The sequence below is a fragment of the Podarcis muralis genome, chromosome 1 (genome assembly GCF_964188315.1).
Source record: "Podarcis muralis chromosome 1, rPodMur119.hap1.1, whole genome shotgun sequence".
NCBI classification, from domain to species: Eukaryota; Metazoa; Chordata; class Lepidosauria; order Squamata; family Lacertidae; genus Podarcis; species Podarcis muralis.
In genome coordinates, this window is record NC_135655.1 from 60,909,143 (window position 1) to 60,925,562 (window position 16,420).

General features: G+C 45.0%; 1 protein-coding gene across 3 annotated transcripts in view; it reads left to right on the forward strand.

Moving 5' to 3' along the window:
- The first annotated feature begins 255 nt into the window (after window positions 1-255).
- The window catches only part of GAS2 (growth arrest specific 2), a 117,668-nt gene continuing 101,503 nt past the window's right edge, over window positions 256-16,420 (forward strand). The window contains exon 1 of one of the 3 annotated variants that reach the window (XM_028729199.2): window positions 256-511. The gene's annotated coding sequence lies outside the window, so the exon portion shown is untranslated. Of the gene's footprint in view, window positions 512-12,903; window positions 13,005-16,420 lie in introns of those variants that run through there. The other 2 variants (XM_028729195.2, XM_028729215.2) reach the window with 2 other exon arrangements.

Genomic DNA, 16,420 nt, shown 5'->3' on the forward strand with positions numbered 1-16,420 from the left:
ACCATCTCCAAAAGAAACATTTTACAACATACTGTGGTGTCGCAGTAAACGCTTTTCAATAAACCCCAGCCTGCTTATTATTATTTTTAAAGGGTATTTCTCACCCATCCCTCCTTCCCCTCCACCAGAATATTGGAAGCAGCATAAATAAGAGCTGGACCCTTCTCCACCCAAAGTCCTTGCCAATAGTTTGTAATTCAATATCTGCGTTTCAAGGCTGGGTAAACCGGTGTCAATTGTATTTGCCGTGTCGTTGTTTCAACGCCCCCCCCCCTTTCCCTCCGCCAGAAAAAAGTAAGCGTTAAACTTCCGTTCAGTCTATGTGGACTGATGAAATGTAGGAAATCTGTTTCTGGCGAGGGAAAAAAAAAGGTTTCCCAAAGAGAGCACCAAGTAGAGAGAGAGATCAGAAGTATGAAGAGTGGCAGTAGTGCTGCTGCTGCCGGGCTGCTCAGGCGAGGAAAGCAGGACGGACTGCAAAGGAAGAGCTTTGGGGCATCGCGCACAGAAAGTGAGTGAGAATTTTTTGCAAAGGGCGAGAGAGGCGGGCGTGAAATGCTGGCTGGCTACTAATAAATAGCCGGGGAGGTGGGGGAAAGAACTCTGGTGGCCGCCGCCGAGAAACATTAACAAACATCTGACGGGGGTGGGTTTTTTTTCTTTCCTTTTTTGCAGCTGATCTAAACAAGGGGAGGGCGTGTGTTTAAGTGCGCGGCGCGTTGTTTGTTTCACTGCTGCAGTTCAGTTTAAAAGAGAAGACTGCAGAGGAAAAGAAGGGAGCCGTTTTATCCCTGTTCGGTCCGCACCTCCAGGGTTTTCTATTCTTTGTCCACCTCGCTCGCCTTGCAAGGCGTTGGCGAGCAAGCGGCTCACCTTCCCAGGCACTTTGGCAAGAAGGGAACGCGCTCTAGTCCTCTCGCCCACGCGGCGGGCTTAGTCTCGCCTCGCCAAAGTTTACAAACAAGCGTGCAGCGGGAGTCTGCTTTTCTGCGAGTTGAGAACGATCGCATTTTTAGTACAAAGTTTCAAAGTTGGCAGGAAAGGGAAAGAGGGGAACGGTGCGTGGTGCGCGCCGCTTTCTTTCAAGAGTCGTCGTTTCCACTTTCAGGAGCTTGCTCGCGCTCTGCAGCAGAGCTTTTTGCGCATGAAAGTCAGGGTTGAATGCAGATAAGAGAAAGCAATCTCCGCCCCCCAATGAATGCTGGCATTGTCTTTTCCCTTAATGAACGGGCTCGTCGCGTATAGAGCGAAGCCCTCGCTTTAAGCCCTGTATGCGCACGAGGCGGGGAAATATTGTTGTATATACAGTATGTCCTATATCTGCAACATTGCGCCAGGAGGTAAAAGTATTGTTAAAGAAGCTAAGTTCAGATTTCTTTAGCGATCTGCAGAAAGGAAGGGGGCGGGGCGGGTGGATCTAGAAGATCGTCAGAAGAAGAGCTCCATCCAAGGTGGGATGGAATACAAGGATTTCTGCAAATTAGATTTTTGTAGCCGGTCCAAAGAGGGATAAGTAACTAGGCACCTGGAGTTTCTTCGCACACCCTCCTGGATCCACTGGGGTCTAGGCCATCATACGGTTGTATGGGGGGGGGGGATATCCAGTTTGAGCCTGGATATTCACTAATCAGTGCCTGACAGCCTACTCAAGTCTCCTTGAGGGCTATAGGTAAGTGTGGCTAGGACTGCAGCGTAATTCTAGGCACGCCTTCTCCGAAGTGCCACTCGTGATCAGCAGGACTGCTCCCTTGGTGAGTGTGTGTAGGATTGCAGTGTAGGACGATTACGCAGGGCGCTTCACCCTGCCCTGCTGCAGCGATTTGAGGCGGTTCCGTTCAGATTGATAGCCCGCCACGTCTAGGACGTTGGGGTTCGGGTAGCAGGCAAAGCAAAATAAATAACTGCGAATGAAGGAACGCAGAAACGATCGTTCATGAAACAGAACATCTACAGGAAATCTACCGCCTTCTGCCGCAGGGCTAATCACGCTGTGCGCAAAAAAGAAATATAGTTACTTTTTTAAAAAATGCATTGTTCTCTGGAAACATCCGCAGTGAGCGTTGCAGCAAGTGTTGGCGGGGGCGGGGTCGCTGGGCACAGCGCTTCCCTCGCTTAACTGCGGATCTGGAGGTTAACCCTGTCCAGCCCCGCTGGGACAGCGCTTTAAGGCCCAGCCCTCCCCGCTCCTTCCACGGCCGACCCCTCCTCCAACTCCCCTGCGGTGGAGAGAGATACAGACAAGCGAGCGAGACAGGCTCTCTATTCTTGATGTGTTTTGCAGGGGATCGGGTTACCGCCGGGCTTCTTCAGACTGCTGCTGCCCCCCACCCGCTCGAAAAATGATCGAAGCTCTTTCCCGGAGCGGGCGGGGGGATCCGGGGGACGGGATCGGGGGAGGAGAGCTTTCCCCGCTCAGTGGGGAGGGTTTTGCCTCCCTTGGCTTTGGATAGGAAACGCAGGGAGCTTGTCTCTCTCTCTGCACCGCCCCCCCTCCTCCTCCCTGCCTTTCCCGTCGCATTGCAGGTTTCCCCCACCTTCTAACGCAGCTCTGCGTAGCTTCGCATTTGCCATCATGCACATGAATTGCAAGGAGGAGGGGGGAGCGGGGGAGATTTTTTAAATGATTATTATTATCAGCCTTTCTCCAAAAAACGCATTAAATCTTGGATCAGGGCTTCGGTGATGGCGATCCGACGGCGTGCCAATTGTGATGGGCTTTGTGGCGGGCTGTGACTGAATGGGAAGCTCGCTGGCCTCCTGCAAGGCTGGAGGGGCCGTAGAGCGGCATGGGGGGGACTAGGCGCGCCTGCCTTGCCGAGGTTTCGGGCCCTGCAGGCGCAACGCTGATCGGAGGAGCGGGGTGGGTGGGTGGAGGTCGGTCGGTCTCATCTAGACTCCTTAGGGAGCGGCAGGAAAAGCAACAGGTTTGCTGTTAATGGTGGGATGGAAACAGATGCTAGCGTTGCAGTGGGCTTCCTGGTGGATAGTATCTGCCCCAGGACCTCTTTTCATGGCAGGGTTCACCTCTAGAACATGCTGTAGAGTAATGGAGAAGGCTTAAGAACACCAGAAAGCGGTCATACCAATCGTCCATCAGGCTCTGGATTGCCTTCACGGATTGGCAGTTGCTCTCCAGGGTTTTAGGCAAGAAGTCTTCCCTAGCCCTCTCTGGAGGCATGGCGTAGCCAGGATTCATGTTGGGCAGGGGGAGAGAGGACCAAGCTATCGAGATTCCATTGGTCAGTTTAAGTATTTTTATTTATTTACTTGATTTAGGGGGGGCAGCTGCCCCCTGCACCCCCCTGGCTATGCCCATGCCTGGAGCTGCTAGGGATTGAATTGTTACCAGGGACCTTCTGCAGGCAAAGCAAATGCTCCACTACAGAGCTGTGACCCCTCCCACAATGAGCTACACATCCTTTCCTTCCTCCACCAATCCCTGGGTTCTGAGCCTTCTTCCCCTCTTAGTTCCCCAGCGGGTTCCTCCCACCATTCCTCTGTGGCCAACCAGTCCATGGCAATCTTTCCCTCCTATTTTACTGAAGTTCTGGGCCACATGGGAGCAGCTTATGAGACTCAGTTGTGGTGTAGTGGTTAGAGTGCTGGACTAGGAACTTGGAAGACCAGGGTTCAAATCACCACTTGACTATCTGAAGTGACCTTGGGTCAGTCACTGCCTCTCAGTCTAACCTACCTCTCAGAGTTGTTGTGGGGATAAAATGCAGAGCATGGGAAGAACCATGTATCCTACTCCTTGGAAGAAAGATGGGAGAGAAATGTATTATCTATAACAATAAGCTCCTGCTGTAGCTTCTACCTGAGCCACCATCACCTCTACCAATGGCGTTGCCAAGTCTGGTAATATGCCAACCATGTTTCTGGCCTCCTCTCTCTGTAGTGACCCAGGTCTTCTGGTTGTGATGTCTCAAAAAATGATGTCAAAAAAAGGCAATAAAATTGGAAAAGAGTTCAGCGCAGCTTCCCTGCAATGGTTGACTTTTAAATTTTAGAAGGGCCAAGTTGGCCAAGAAGGAACAGGGTAGATTTATAAAATTATGCATGGTGAGACAGAGTCCCCCCCCCCCCTTATAATACTAGAATTGAAAGTAATCCAGTGGAACTGTCAGGATTGGGAAAATTAAATATTCCATACATCATACCATTAAACTATGGCCTTCTCTATGAGAAGATGTGGATACCGCTTTCAAGTTAGAGAAGAGGATCAGACAAATTTATGTAGGAGAATAAATCAGTTGATTCTAGCTAAGAGAGGTATTTGCAACTTCCCAGTTCAGAATTGGAATTCACTGAACTCCAGTTGCAGCAGCAAAATAACAGAATAGAGGTGTTACCTGGTTCTGTGCTTCCCAGAGGTATCTGGTTGGCCACTGAGACTAAGACTGCTCTTATGTTCTCACATGATCTGAGTAGCATGGGAATAAGATGCTGGTAAATGGCTCTGTGCCATGAACGTAGCAGTAGAAGAGACCCGCAAATTGTAGGAGCCAACTAGGACAGTCTGACCATGTGATTATCACATCATCGCTGCCCTGTCAGGTTGCTTCAAATGTTATGAAAGGTGCAGGTTAAATCTTTGAATTCAAAGATGTGATTTGAAGCTAACTTAAAACCAAACACTAGGGTTGTGCTCTGGATTCAGCAGAAACTAATTCCTGAGTCAGATTGTGTGGGATGTATTATCACTGAAGCAGTCAAGCACAACATTGTCCTGTTGCCTAGAGTGGACACACAGGGAGATGTGGCTCCAGACAGGGAGGACTTCCTCTCATACCTGCTCTGGAGTCTCCCCCCACCCCCATGTGTGACCAGGTAGATGGGTGTGACCCTAGCAGACCCTACAAAAGGGCTAGCCATGTAGCCATCTTCCTCCCTTTTTGGACTCTTTTGCTCTTTTGCCATCTTTCTCTCTTCTGGCTCTTAGCACATGGATGGAAGTCACAAGGTAGAAAATCTGAGGCGTAGCTCAAACTTCTTTTCTCTACAAATGTAACTGTAACCACAAGAAAAAAGCCTGCCTTCAGAATACTACTGTGAACTGAATGCAAGTAAACTTTACTCTTACTTTTAAACAAGACTGTCGTGCTATTATTATTTTAAGAGGGAAATAAAAGGGGAAACTTACCAGGAACAAGCCAGACTGGATTGCTCAGCTTAAATGATTCTAACAAATCCATCAACTTGCTTCCAGCAATCTTCAAGGGAATGTGCTCTGTTGCTTGCTCACTAGCGTGAGTGAGGAGGGATAATATTTAATCAATATTTCCTCTCCTACATTCCCACAGATTGAGCCTACTGAATTAAGATTCAGGCCTTGGATGAGGTCTGGTTGAGACAGCCACCAATTCCTGCAGATTGGGTTGGATGACACAGAGGGAACTGGGGCTGTCCAGGGATGGGCTATCGGGCAAGCAGGAGAGGAATGCATCAGGAGTGCTATGAAAGGCCAAGACCTATCTGACTGCTGTCTGGGTCTTTCATGGGAGATGGGAGGAGCCCAATGCAGCTTTCTGCCTGATGCCCCGCAGGATCAATACCTCCACTCAACACCTGTTGTGATCCTGCATGGTGCAGGGCTCTTCTTTGTGGGTGCCTTCCCTGCAAGGCCGTCTTAAGGGTATCTGGTGCCATGGTGCAAAAATCCCTCCAGCATGCCCCCACCCACGTTTCCCTCCCGGCGGGCAGGCTGGAGGGTGGCTCCTCCAGTAGGGAGGAGGCTCTGGGCGCGGTAGAGGGCAGCAGGGCAGAGGGCAGCAAGCTGTTGCTGGAAGGTGCCACGTCCAGCCTCTTCTCTTCCTTGGCACCGTAGTGCCCTATGCCACTAGCCCCTATGGGTAAGACGCCCCTGCTTTCCTGCAAAGGAGCTGCTTCAGAAGCAGCACTCTGCAGGATCTATGCCTCCACTCAACAACTGTTGCATGGTCCTGCAATTGGTCCTGCATGGTGTTTCCCAGGATGCAAGCCACTTGTGAAGCAGCATCCTGAAGGCTCAATTCCTCTTCACAGCAGCAAGCTTGCAAAGGAGCATCCTGCACAACTTAACCCCCATCCTTGATCGGGAGGGAAGGAGAAGGAGTTGCAGCAGCATCTTCCCCTCCCAAGCATATGTTTAACTCATTTGGGATTGGATTTGTGGGGGGGCAGGTGGTCCCTGGGTTGACCCAGATGGCCCCTTCTGGATCAGAGCCTGGTGGCAGATAGGGAGGGGGCAGCTTGAGCATGGAGGTTTCCCTTTTTCTAAATAGGTAACTGAATATTTGTGCCAGGCTGAAGTCCTTGGTTTGGTTGACTGCAGTGTGCCAAGGTGAAATTAAAACATGTGGTCTGTACAAATGAACTGCAGGATCCAGAGTGCAGACTCATAGGTTCAATGGTGCCGTTGTCGTTCCAGTACTGTATCTGCATAGTCCAATATCCACTATAGCAGTCAGAAATGCAGAACTGGATGTGAGACATGTTGCATTTCATACTGTTTGACAATCCTTGGATCTTGGGAAACAGGAATCATCCGAGGCAGAGAGAAATATACCTGTGCTTGCAGCATGCAAACTGTATTTCATTGCAGTTCATTAAAAAATTTAAAAAAGCATTCCCAAGACTGAACAGACTCAGATTAACCACTCCATTCCATGTGCAAAACCTTCCTTCCCCCCCCAAATCTTTTTTGTTAAGTTTTACATTGCAAATTAAATTTCAAACATTAAACATGAACATAATCATTTAGAACAGGCTTCCTCAACCTCGGCCCTCCAGATGTTTTGAGACTACAATTCCCATCATCCCTGACCACTGGTCCTGCTAGCTAGGGATCATGGGAGTTGTAGGCCAAAAACAGCTGGAGGGCCGAGGTTGAGGAAGCCTGATTTAGGATTCCCTGAATCCTTCAACTTCCCTCCGTCCTTCCATGGTTACCATTGTCAATCTTTTCCCAACTGCTTCTCTTATTTTCTCTCTCTCTATTTTTTTTAAACAGTCCATTTTAACCATAGTTTTTAATACATTACAAGCATTACTCAAATCCTGCCAAAGTTTTTAGTTGTTTACAGTGTTCTCTTAAATACATTATAATCCCCCCCCCATTCCTTCTTGAAGTTCTTCTCTTTCTGGTTTCTGACTTTCCCGTTCTGTTTCGCCATTTCGGCATAGTCCATCATCTTCATCAGCCATTCATCTCTGGTCAGGACTTTGTCTTCTTTCCATCCCTGGGCCAGTAATATCCGCACTGCTGTCGCTGCATACATAAATAATCATTTCTGCTTCTTTGGTATCTCTGCACCTAAAATTCCTAATAAAAAAGCCTCTGGTTTTGTTTTTTTTAACAAACATTATTTTAAACATGTTTTCAACTCATTATAAATCATTTCTCAGAATGCTTTTGTTATCTTGCACGTCCACCACATGTGGTAGAACATGCCTTCCTTCTTCTTACATTTCCAAGAAACATTTGAAGCAGTTCTATACATTTTTTGCTAATTTTACTGGCATTAAATACCATTGGTACATCATTTCCATACATGTGCTAGACCTTCCTACCAGGAGAGACAGTCAAATACAGTGGTACCTCTGGTTGCGAACTGGATCTGCTCTGGAGGCCCGTTTGCGACCTGAAAGGAATGCAACCTGCGTCTGCGTGGGTCATGATTCGCCACTTCTGTGCATGCGTGTGACGTCATTTTGCGTGTCTGTGCATGTGCGAGCGGCGAAACCCAGAAGTAACCCTTTCTGATACTTCCGTGTTGCCGCGGGACGCAACCTGAAAATGCTCAACCTGAAGCAAACATAACTGTATCCTGATCCACACTGACTCCCTTACTCTCAAACAGTTCTACGCTGATCTTGGTAAAACTACTGAAGAAAAATGAATTTGGAAGTTCTCAGGCTTTTAATGACCAGCTGCAAAAAGATAAATATATTTGCTAATTTCTTTTGGTGTTGGCTTCCAACCCACAAGACTTACATAAGTATTAAGCCTCAGTGTGCAGCCATGTGCCAGGTTCCTGTCCCACTGTGCTTTAAGCACCCCATGCACTTTGTATCAAATGTATTCATAACACAAAGGACAAAGGCTGCTTGTGAACTGGAGTTTACTTTATCAGAATAGATCACATTTTGATGTAAGCCCTTAAAAATTCTAATTGATTAATGAGTTTCAGATGGCGGTTCGCCTTCTTCCTCCCCACTCCTCCTTCCCTTTAACATGTGCAGCATGCTTCCAGCTAATCTGGGAGAGTTCCAGAACTCTGAGCTAAATTGGTTGCAGTATGGTTTATATGGATAATAAAATAACTAGAGAGAAAAGATTGAATTTCCTTGCAGAAATATAATTGTGCTTGCTGAATATGAGCGAGCTTATGTGTTATCCAGTTATTTGTTATTGTTGTGGGAGGGGAAATAACCATTAAGATTATCCATCTTGTGTACCCTCAATGTAGTTAGAGTTAATTTGTATTTTCTTATATTTTATTCTCTGGCGTAGCCTAAGTTCCAAGGATAACTTGAGCAGCAGGCTCTTAGTAAAGAGTATTCTAGTTCTTCAGTGGCTGCACAGATGCCGTATTGTCTTCCACTCTCAGTATAAGGTGGTGGAGTTGATCTATAACCAATTTTTGCTCAGTGTAGGGATGGAAAAAAAATGTCAATTTCAGTTCTCTAAAGTTCTCATTTTCCTAGTATTAAATTAAGTCCTCAACATTTCCACATTTTTTTAAACCCTCATGAAAATTTGTCAGCAGTTTAATGTGCATTCCTCCTAATAAACATATTTTTGTATGCCTTTTTAACTAATGAAGACATGTCCCTGATTGTCTTGTATCTTACTTTGGTACTAGGCCCCCCTTCAGGGGCCAATGGAATAACTTTTTTTTTACCCTTTGGGACCTCCTTTTTCCATTGGAACCCTCCCACCTCCTTAATGAAGATCCGGGGGGGGGGGGGTTGCTTCATAGGGTAGTTGCTTCCTGTTCCTAAGGAGCCCCACCTAAGAGGAGCCACTTTAAATTTAAGAAAATTAGAAAATGTGCCTCTATTTCAGCAGGTTTTCAGTTACTGATGTTTGCCTCTGCTGTTTTGTACTCCCAGTATTATTCTTTCCTAACATTTCTAGTATTATTTATATGGGTTTGTGTTTCTGTAGCATTATAGTTTATGACAGCGTCATAGTATGCTTTTGGTGCTTTTTGGTAGAAAACTATTACAACTGCTAGAAATAAATAAAGGTCTGGCTTTAATTCTGTTCACTAAGAAAGTCTAACGTTTTGAGATTCTCATCTTCCATTTCCCTCTGCCTACCCCACAGGGTCTCTGATAACTTAATATAGCATAAGGGGCTGCCTTATATTGAGCCAGCCAAATGGCCCATGCGGTCTGGTGCTGTCTTTTCTGTCTGGCAGCAGCTTAGCGAGGTCTAGTAAAGAGATCGGAAACCTTCAGCCCTTTAGATGCCATTAGACTACAACTCCCATCATATCTGACAAATGGGGTTGATAGGGATTAGAGTGTAACAACATCTGGAAGGCCACAAGTTCCAGAATCACTTGGAACATACAGAAAAGCTCCAATAAAATTAATAAAAGCCACCAACTAAAAACATCTTGTGCTGTTATCGTTTGAGAATTATTGGACACCAACATTTTATTCAGTCCTGGAAAGAATAAACGTGATGCAGTCCCTGCTGAGATGTTTGGGATTGAGCTGCCTATGCTCTACCACTGAGCTGCAACAATCCTCTCTCTTGTTCTGTGTGCCTCGGCTTATCAAACTGCCTGTTCTTCTCGCTAGTCAGCTTTCCTGGGCCATCATTCCACTCTCCATCTATTGGTTTTCTTCACTCAGGCAATGGATTCTTCACCTGCAATGGATCTGCCTCTGTTACTCCACTCCCTGCCTGGGCATACTGCTTCCTGTGTGCTCAGCTACCTATGGCTCAGATTTACAGTAAATAAACATAGCCATTATGACTAGTAGCCATTGACCGCCCGAGACGCCATGATGTTATTTGCATCAAAGTACCTCATGTGAAAGTTATAACTGGGGTTGCATCTAAATTTTTGGACTGAATCCAAGGTGATGTGTACACGTTGCCTAGATCCGTAACTTGCTCTTAGAAGCAAAACCTTGGTTCGTTCATCATTAGGAGCTGTTGGCAATGTTATCCTGCCTGCGTAAGCCTCCGTTTGTGTGGAGATTCAAATCTCCTTACAACAATAATTACATTAGCTAATCTATATACATTGTGTGAGCACAATGTAAGTACTGTTTTATGAATATCGGATCCCCACGTCTCTCTCATTTCCAGCAACCTTCTTGGCAAGTTGCGGCATAGAACTGCAAAATGTGTGATTTTTCCTCATTCCTGTTTGAAAAGAAATCCATCAACGCTGCGAACCAAACCAGGAGGGAGACAAAGAGTCAGAAGAGTTTTGCTCTTTTCTAATGCCTTTTCTGTGTTAATGAGAACTAGCAGGGATAGCAGAAACTTATGTTAGACCCGGCTGAACTTCACTTTGGCTTCTGATCCCTCTCTGCTCATTTCTTTCCAAAATGGATGCTCTCCAGCGTTGTTACTGTGCAAGCCAAAGATTCTCTGCACTTGCAGCTGGTACCCCCCTCTGTTTAATTAGTGTGGTTGCTGCTGTGCTGCTCTGCAGCTTTTAGTCACTTTCTGAAAAGGATCTCTTCTTGTTTTCCTCCAGTGGCATATAACTAGGGCTGGCCAGTCTAGCGTCTGCTTGACACACAACCTTGACAGGACTGTACTGTGGCCTCAAAAGTCCATGCACCATATTTACAGTTATTAAAGCAATCTTAAATTATGTAAACTTTCCCTCTTTGACAGTTTAGAGACTGATTAGAGATACGTTCAAGGCAGACGATGAAAAGCAAAGCTTGCTGGGAGGCTCAGTTCGGGCCACGGGCCAGGCAGAATGATACAGTTGCAGCTGTTGCTCACTACTGTGAGCTGGGTTCATTGCAGGGAATCACCACAGCAGTACTTTTAAAAGGCACGCAGCCAGTCTCCACTCGCTTAATCACAATAAATGGTTCAGAGGAAGGATAGCTCTGGCAGGTGCAATAGTGTTCTACTTCTTAAAGTAATGGGATTCTAGTCCACAAGGAATCTTGCAGCCTCAAATATTATGAATTGCATTCCAAAAGTTTGACCCTTAAAAGCTATTTATTATATGGTCCTTGTTTTGGGGTGTACATTCCCTCCCACCCCCATAACGTAGGATGCTAACTAATGCTAGGCTATGCAATCTGCCCCCATTTAGCCCAGTATTGCCTAATCTGGCTTTCTGCCAGAAATATTTGCTTTCACCCACTATTAGGTCTTTAAAAAAACAACAAACAAAAACCTGGAAGTGCCAGCATTTGAATCTGCGACCCAATAGGCATGCAAACCATGCACTCTGTTTTTCAGCTATGGTCTTTCTAGTGGGATAACCTGGAAAATGCTTCTGTGATCAACACAGAATCGACTAAGGGCCCATCTCACTGCACATTTAAGGTGGGATCATATCACTTTAAAGATTCATGAATCCAAAGAATCCAGGGAGATATAGTTTCGACACTCGACACCCTTAACAAACTTCAGTTCCCAGGATTCTTTGGGGGGAAGCCATGCCTTCTAATATTATGCTTTAAATATATAGTGCAGGTGTGGCCTAAACCTGTAATGTTCCACTGCTGCTGGTCTAATACTCCAATTTATGGACAAATGTAACCCAGATTAGTTGATAGTTTATGCCAATACCACATCCTCCCTTGGCTGGGGAAGTGGATGCTGTCTACCCCACCCTGATTGATACGACTTGTGCTTTTATAGTTTGACAAATGGTGGAGGCCAGGGCTGCGTAGTGGCTAAGAATGTGAAGTAGGAAGTCTCTGGCTGAAATCTGTCATGAGGGACACAGCTGGCATTAAAAATGCCACCTCAGCTTCATCCCTCCCCTTTCCTGTTTGCGGTATAGAGATAACAATACCGGGCCAGTTTACAGCATTGTTTGAAGGATCACAGTGTATAGGAAAAGCTTTGAACACTCAAAAGTGCTATTTAAATGTTAACATTCATTGCAGTTCAGATTAGCGGGTGATGGATAACACAACATTCAGCTTGTTGTAGTTTGTGCATTATGATTGGTTTTGTAAGATTCACCTTCACTACAATGAGAAAGTGCCTGAGCAAGAGTAGTTACTTAGCATTGGGGGTGATAAATAGTGAAATACTGTTCATGTCTATTTAAAAGTAAGTTCAACTGGATTCACAGCAAGGGGACTTACTCCCAGGTAAGTAGGTATAGGATTACATAGGAGTGTGATGTAAGGTACCAAACCTACGTCATTGGTCACTGCATATGTAGGGCTAAATTGAAAAGATAATTTGCACATTATCTGCTGTTACCAAGTCCTTGAACAAACCAGTTTCTTCCACCTGTATGTGGCTTTAATCCACAGTTGATATGATTATTTAAAAAAAAAATCTTGCAAATTAGTGCCAACAAAAAACAACCACCACAACCCAACTGGGCTGCATGATAGCAAATGGTCACCTGACCTCTCTTGCTTACCCCTGGCGATTACTGACAAACATCAGCAGACAGTTTAAATTACTGGGCTGGCAAGCTACTGGGCTGAGCTACAATACACAGAAGACTAAATGCACTACTGTCTAGTAACATAAAAACCTCACTGTTTGGTGGGAGTGAATGGGGAGGAATGCAACCTTCCAGCTTGTTGAAACTGTTACATGCCATTAGGTGTACTGTAAACTATCCTGCCCCAAATCCTTTACTCAGACAATAAGGCTAAGAATTAGAGATGCTTTGTTACTGTCCGAGGGGTGGGGCGGAGGGAAAGAGAGGGAACACATGGCATAAATAGGAGGTGCAGCTCAACTGTGTGTAAATAAAGTCCTGTTCCCAGTAAAACTCCATTGTGAAGGAAACATGAAGAGGGGCCTGTTACTGAAGTATTAAGACACTGAAGAGGTAAGTATGTCAAGGGAGGGTTTTTAATGTTTGAGGTTTTTCCTGTGCTTTAACATGTTGTTGGAAGCAGCCCAGAGTGACTGGGGTGACTCCGTCAGATGGGCGGCATATAAATAGGAAAGTCGTTGTTGTTGGTCTTTATTTGCTGGACTGAGTTAGTTCATCATATGTCACAATTTCTCTAGAAGCATACTGTCTTTACCTAAGTGTGTAATGCGTTTATTTTCGAGAAGTCCTATTCATCTTAAAATCCAGAACCACATGAGGGTATTCTGCAGTTTGATCTTGAAATTCATCATAGAATCATAGAACTGTAGCGTTGGAAGGGACCTAAGGGTCATTTAGTCCAACCCCCTGTAATGCAGGAATATGCAGCTTCCCCAGATGGAGATCAAACCTGTGACCTTGCTGTTATCAGCACCATGCTCTAACCAACTGAGTTAACCAGTTTCCTGAGTGGTTCCACTGAAGACCTGAGCATATAAGGGAGCATATAAGCAAGTGGATGTGGACAAGAAAGATTGGGGTTGAAATCCCTGCTTAGTTGTAGTGAATGACCTTGGGTTGTTGTGAGGATAAAGGTGGGTGAACTCACATGCATGCTCTCTTTGGCTCTTTGAGATATGTGATAATAAGAACATTGGAAGAGTCCTCATGGACTAATGGCCCATCTAGCCTGGCATCCTGTTTCCCATAGTGGCTAACCAGATGCCTATGGGAAGCCCACAAGCAGAACGTGAGCACAGTAGCTTTCTCCTCACTCATATTCCACAGCAACTGGTATTTGGAGGCATGCCACCATCATCTCTTGTAGCCTTATCCTCCATGAATTTGTCTCTCCCTCTCTTAAAGTTATCCAAGTTGGTGGCCATCAATGCATCTGGTGGGGGCAAATTCCATACTTTAACTATGTGTTGCATGAAGACATGATTTCTTTTACCTGTCCCAAATCTTCAAACATTCAGATCCATTGAATAACTTCCAATTCTGGTATTATGGGAGAGGGAGGAAAGCTTTTGTCTTGCATGACCACCTGTCATGGATGCTTTAGCTGAGATTTCTGCATTGCAGGGGGTTGGACTAGATGACCCTTGGGTCATTTCCAACTCAAGATTTTATGATTCTATGCACTTTCTCCATGCTACATAATTTTATGGATCTCTACAATGACGTCCCTTGTTTGCCTTTTTAACACACACACACACTTTTCCTCATAGGGGATCTGTTCTAGCCCCTTGCTTATTTAGTTTGCCCTTTTCTGAACCTTTCCTGCTCTCCAATAAATTTGCTAAGACGTGGCAACCAGAAGTGCACACATTATTTTATGGTTGCACCATAGAAATAAAATTTGAACTGATGAACTGTAGCAAAATTAAATGAAGTAAAACTTTTGCTGTTAGTCTCATAGGATTTTAAGTTCTCCAGCATAAAAATATCACCTTGGTAAGCTATCCTGAACACCTTGAAATAAGAGTAGAACATAACTCAAATAATAATGGGCAGTATCCAATCCTGGTCATGCTCAGAGCAGACCCACTGGAATCAATGGACCTTAATCCATCCCTTAATGACTAGCATGGTGAGCTTTCAGGTGAGTAACAGCAGTGCAGAACAGTTTGCCCAGTGTGTTTTACTCTAAGCATAAATGCACCGACTTTCTGACAGTAAGAGCTGTTCAGCAGTGGAACAGACTCTCATGAGAGGTGGTGGTCTCTCCTTCCCTGGAGGTTTTTAAACAGAGGTTGGATAGCCATCTGTCATTGATGCTTTAGCTGAGATTCCTGCACTGCAGGGGGTTGGATTAGATGACACTAGGGTCCCTTCCAGCAGTAAGATTCTATGATTCTATGATATTAGTGGACCACATCTGAGAGCTCTGATAAACAGAATGCTGTAGGTGCTGCTATGTTCAGTTTAGTAGCAGCAATGTTTATCATTTTTGTGGTTTGTAACAAACAAGAAGGGAAATAGTTACAATAGGCTAAAGTTACATGAGGGTAGATTTTGGTTGAACATTAGGAGAAATGTATTGGCAGCAAGTGCAATTAAGCCAATCTACTAATGACTAAGGGGCTGATGGGCCCTGCCTTGCTGGACTGTTTGTGTTGCTGATGGATTTCTTGCATCAACCCGAGGGTTGTTTTCGGTTGTCTACAGGCTTTGTTCCAGCTCAGTGATTCTATGACTCTATTTTGTGAGCTCTGTCCATAAAACATGGGAACATATGTTCTGGACAGTGTTTGACCATATTAAGTTCAAATCTGTCCTCCTTCCATTGCTTTTGCTTTCAGTTCCAGAAATGAATGTTTGCGTATGGGAGAAGAGTTTATGAAGGCAACAAAGGTAAACCAGCCAGTAGTCTTTAAGAGAGAAAACACAAGGGGATGGTGCCCCTCTGCACTGTACATTTAAAGCAATATCATACCATTTTAAACAAACATGATTTCCTCCAAAGATTTTTTAGGACTTTTTAGGAGACCCACTGTTCCCCTCACAGAGCTACAATTCTCAGAGTGGCTTAACAATCAAGCCCTCTTCATAGGGAATTAAAAGTTCTCAGAGGGGACTATGTGTCTCCTAACAATTCTCAGCACCCTTAACAAGCTACAGCTCCCAGGAATCTTTGGGGTAAGCCATGAATGTTTAAAGTGGTGTGATATTGCTTGAAATACATAGTGCAAATGGAACTGATGTTTGGTGCCAGCAAAATATAATGCATAGTAATTTTGTTTGTTTTACCCAGTCTGGAAATTCAGCGCCATGGGTAGGATAATAAGGGGTCCATATTTTCCCCTTAGTATAAGTGGCCTATTTTTAATTATTTAAAGTTCCAAATTCAGTGTGACACCCCTGATTACGTGGCCACATGATACCCTACTCAGTTTGCTCCAGTGATGTGGTGAATGGCTAGATTGTCCCTATTTGCCTGGGGAAAAAAGGTGTAAAACTATATCCTTTGCTTCAATGCATACACGAAGCAGCATTGATATATGTGCAGTTCAGCTAAAACAGATCTCTACTCCAACTCTAATCCAACTCGCCAAGACTAGCTCAAATGAAAAAGGGATTTTGCAACATTGCTGGAAAATGCTCCAGGGAGAGGAAATTCCATTGTTGTAGGACAGCCACTTAAAACAACATCTGTATGTCCTCTGCTAGCTGATTTTACACATAGGCACATGGATATTATTCTAAGGAGGTTCCACGTGATTAATCTTAAAGACCGAGTGGGGTATGATAGGGGAAGGAAACTGGTTTCCTAGGTATTTAGGGCTTTACGCACCACAAGCAGCATATTGAAACCAACAGGGCTGGTTGCAGTTTTTTTGTAGCTTTGGGTCACAGTTTATAATGATCATTCAGATTCATAACAAAATACAGGTTAGAAAAACACAAATGTCCTGCAGAGTTGCCTC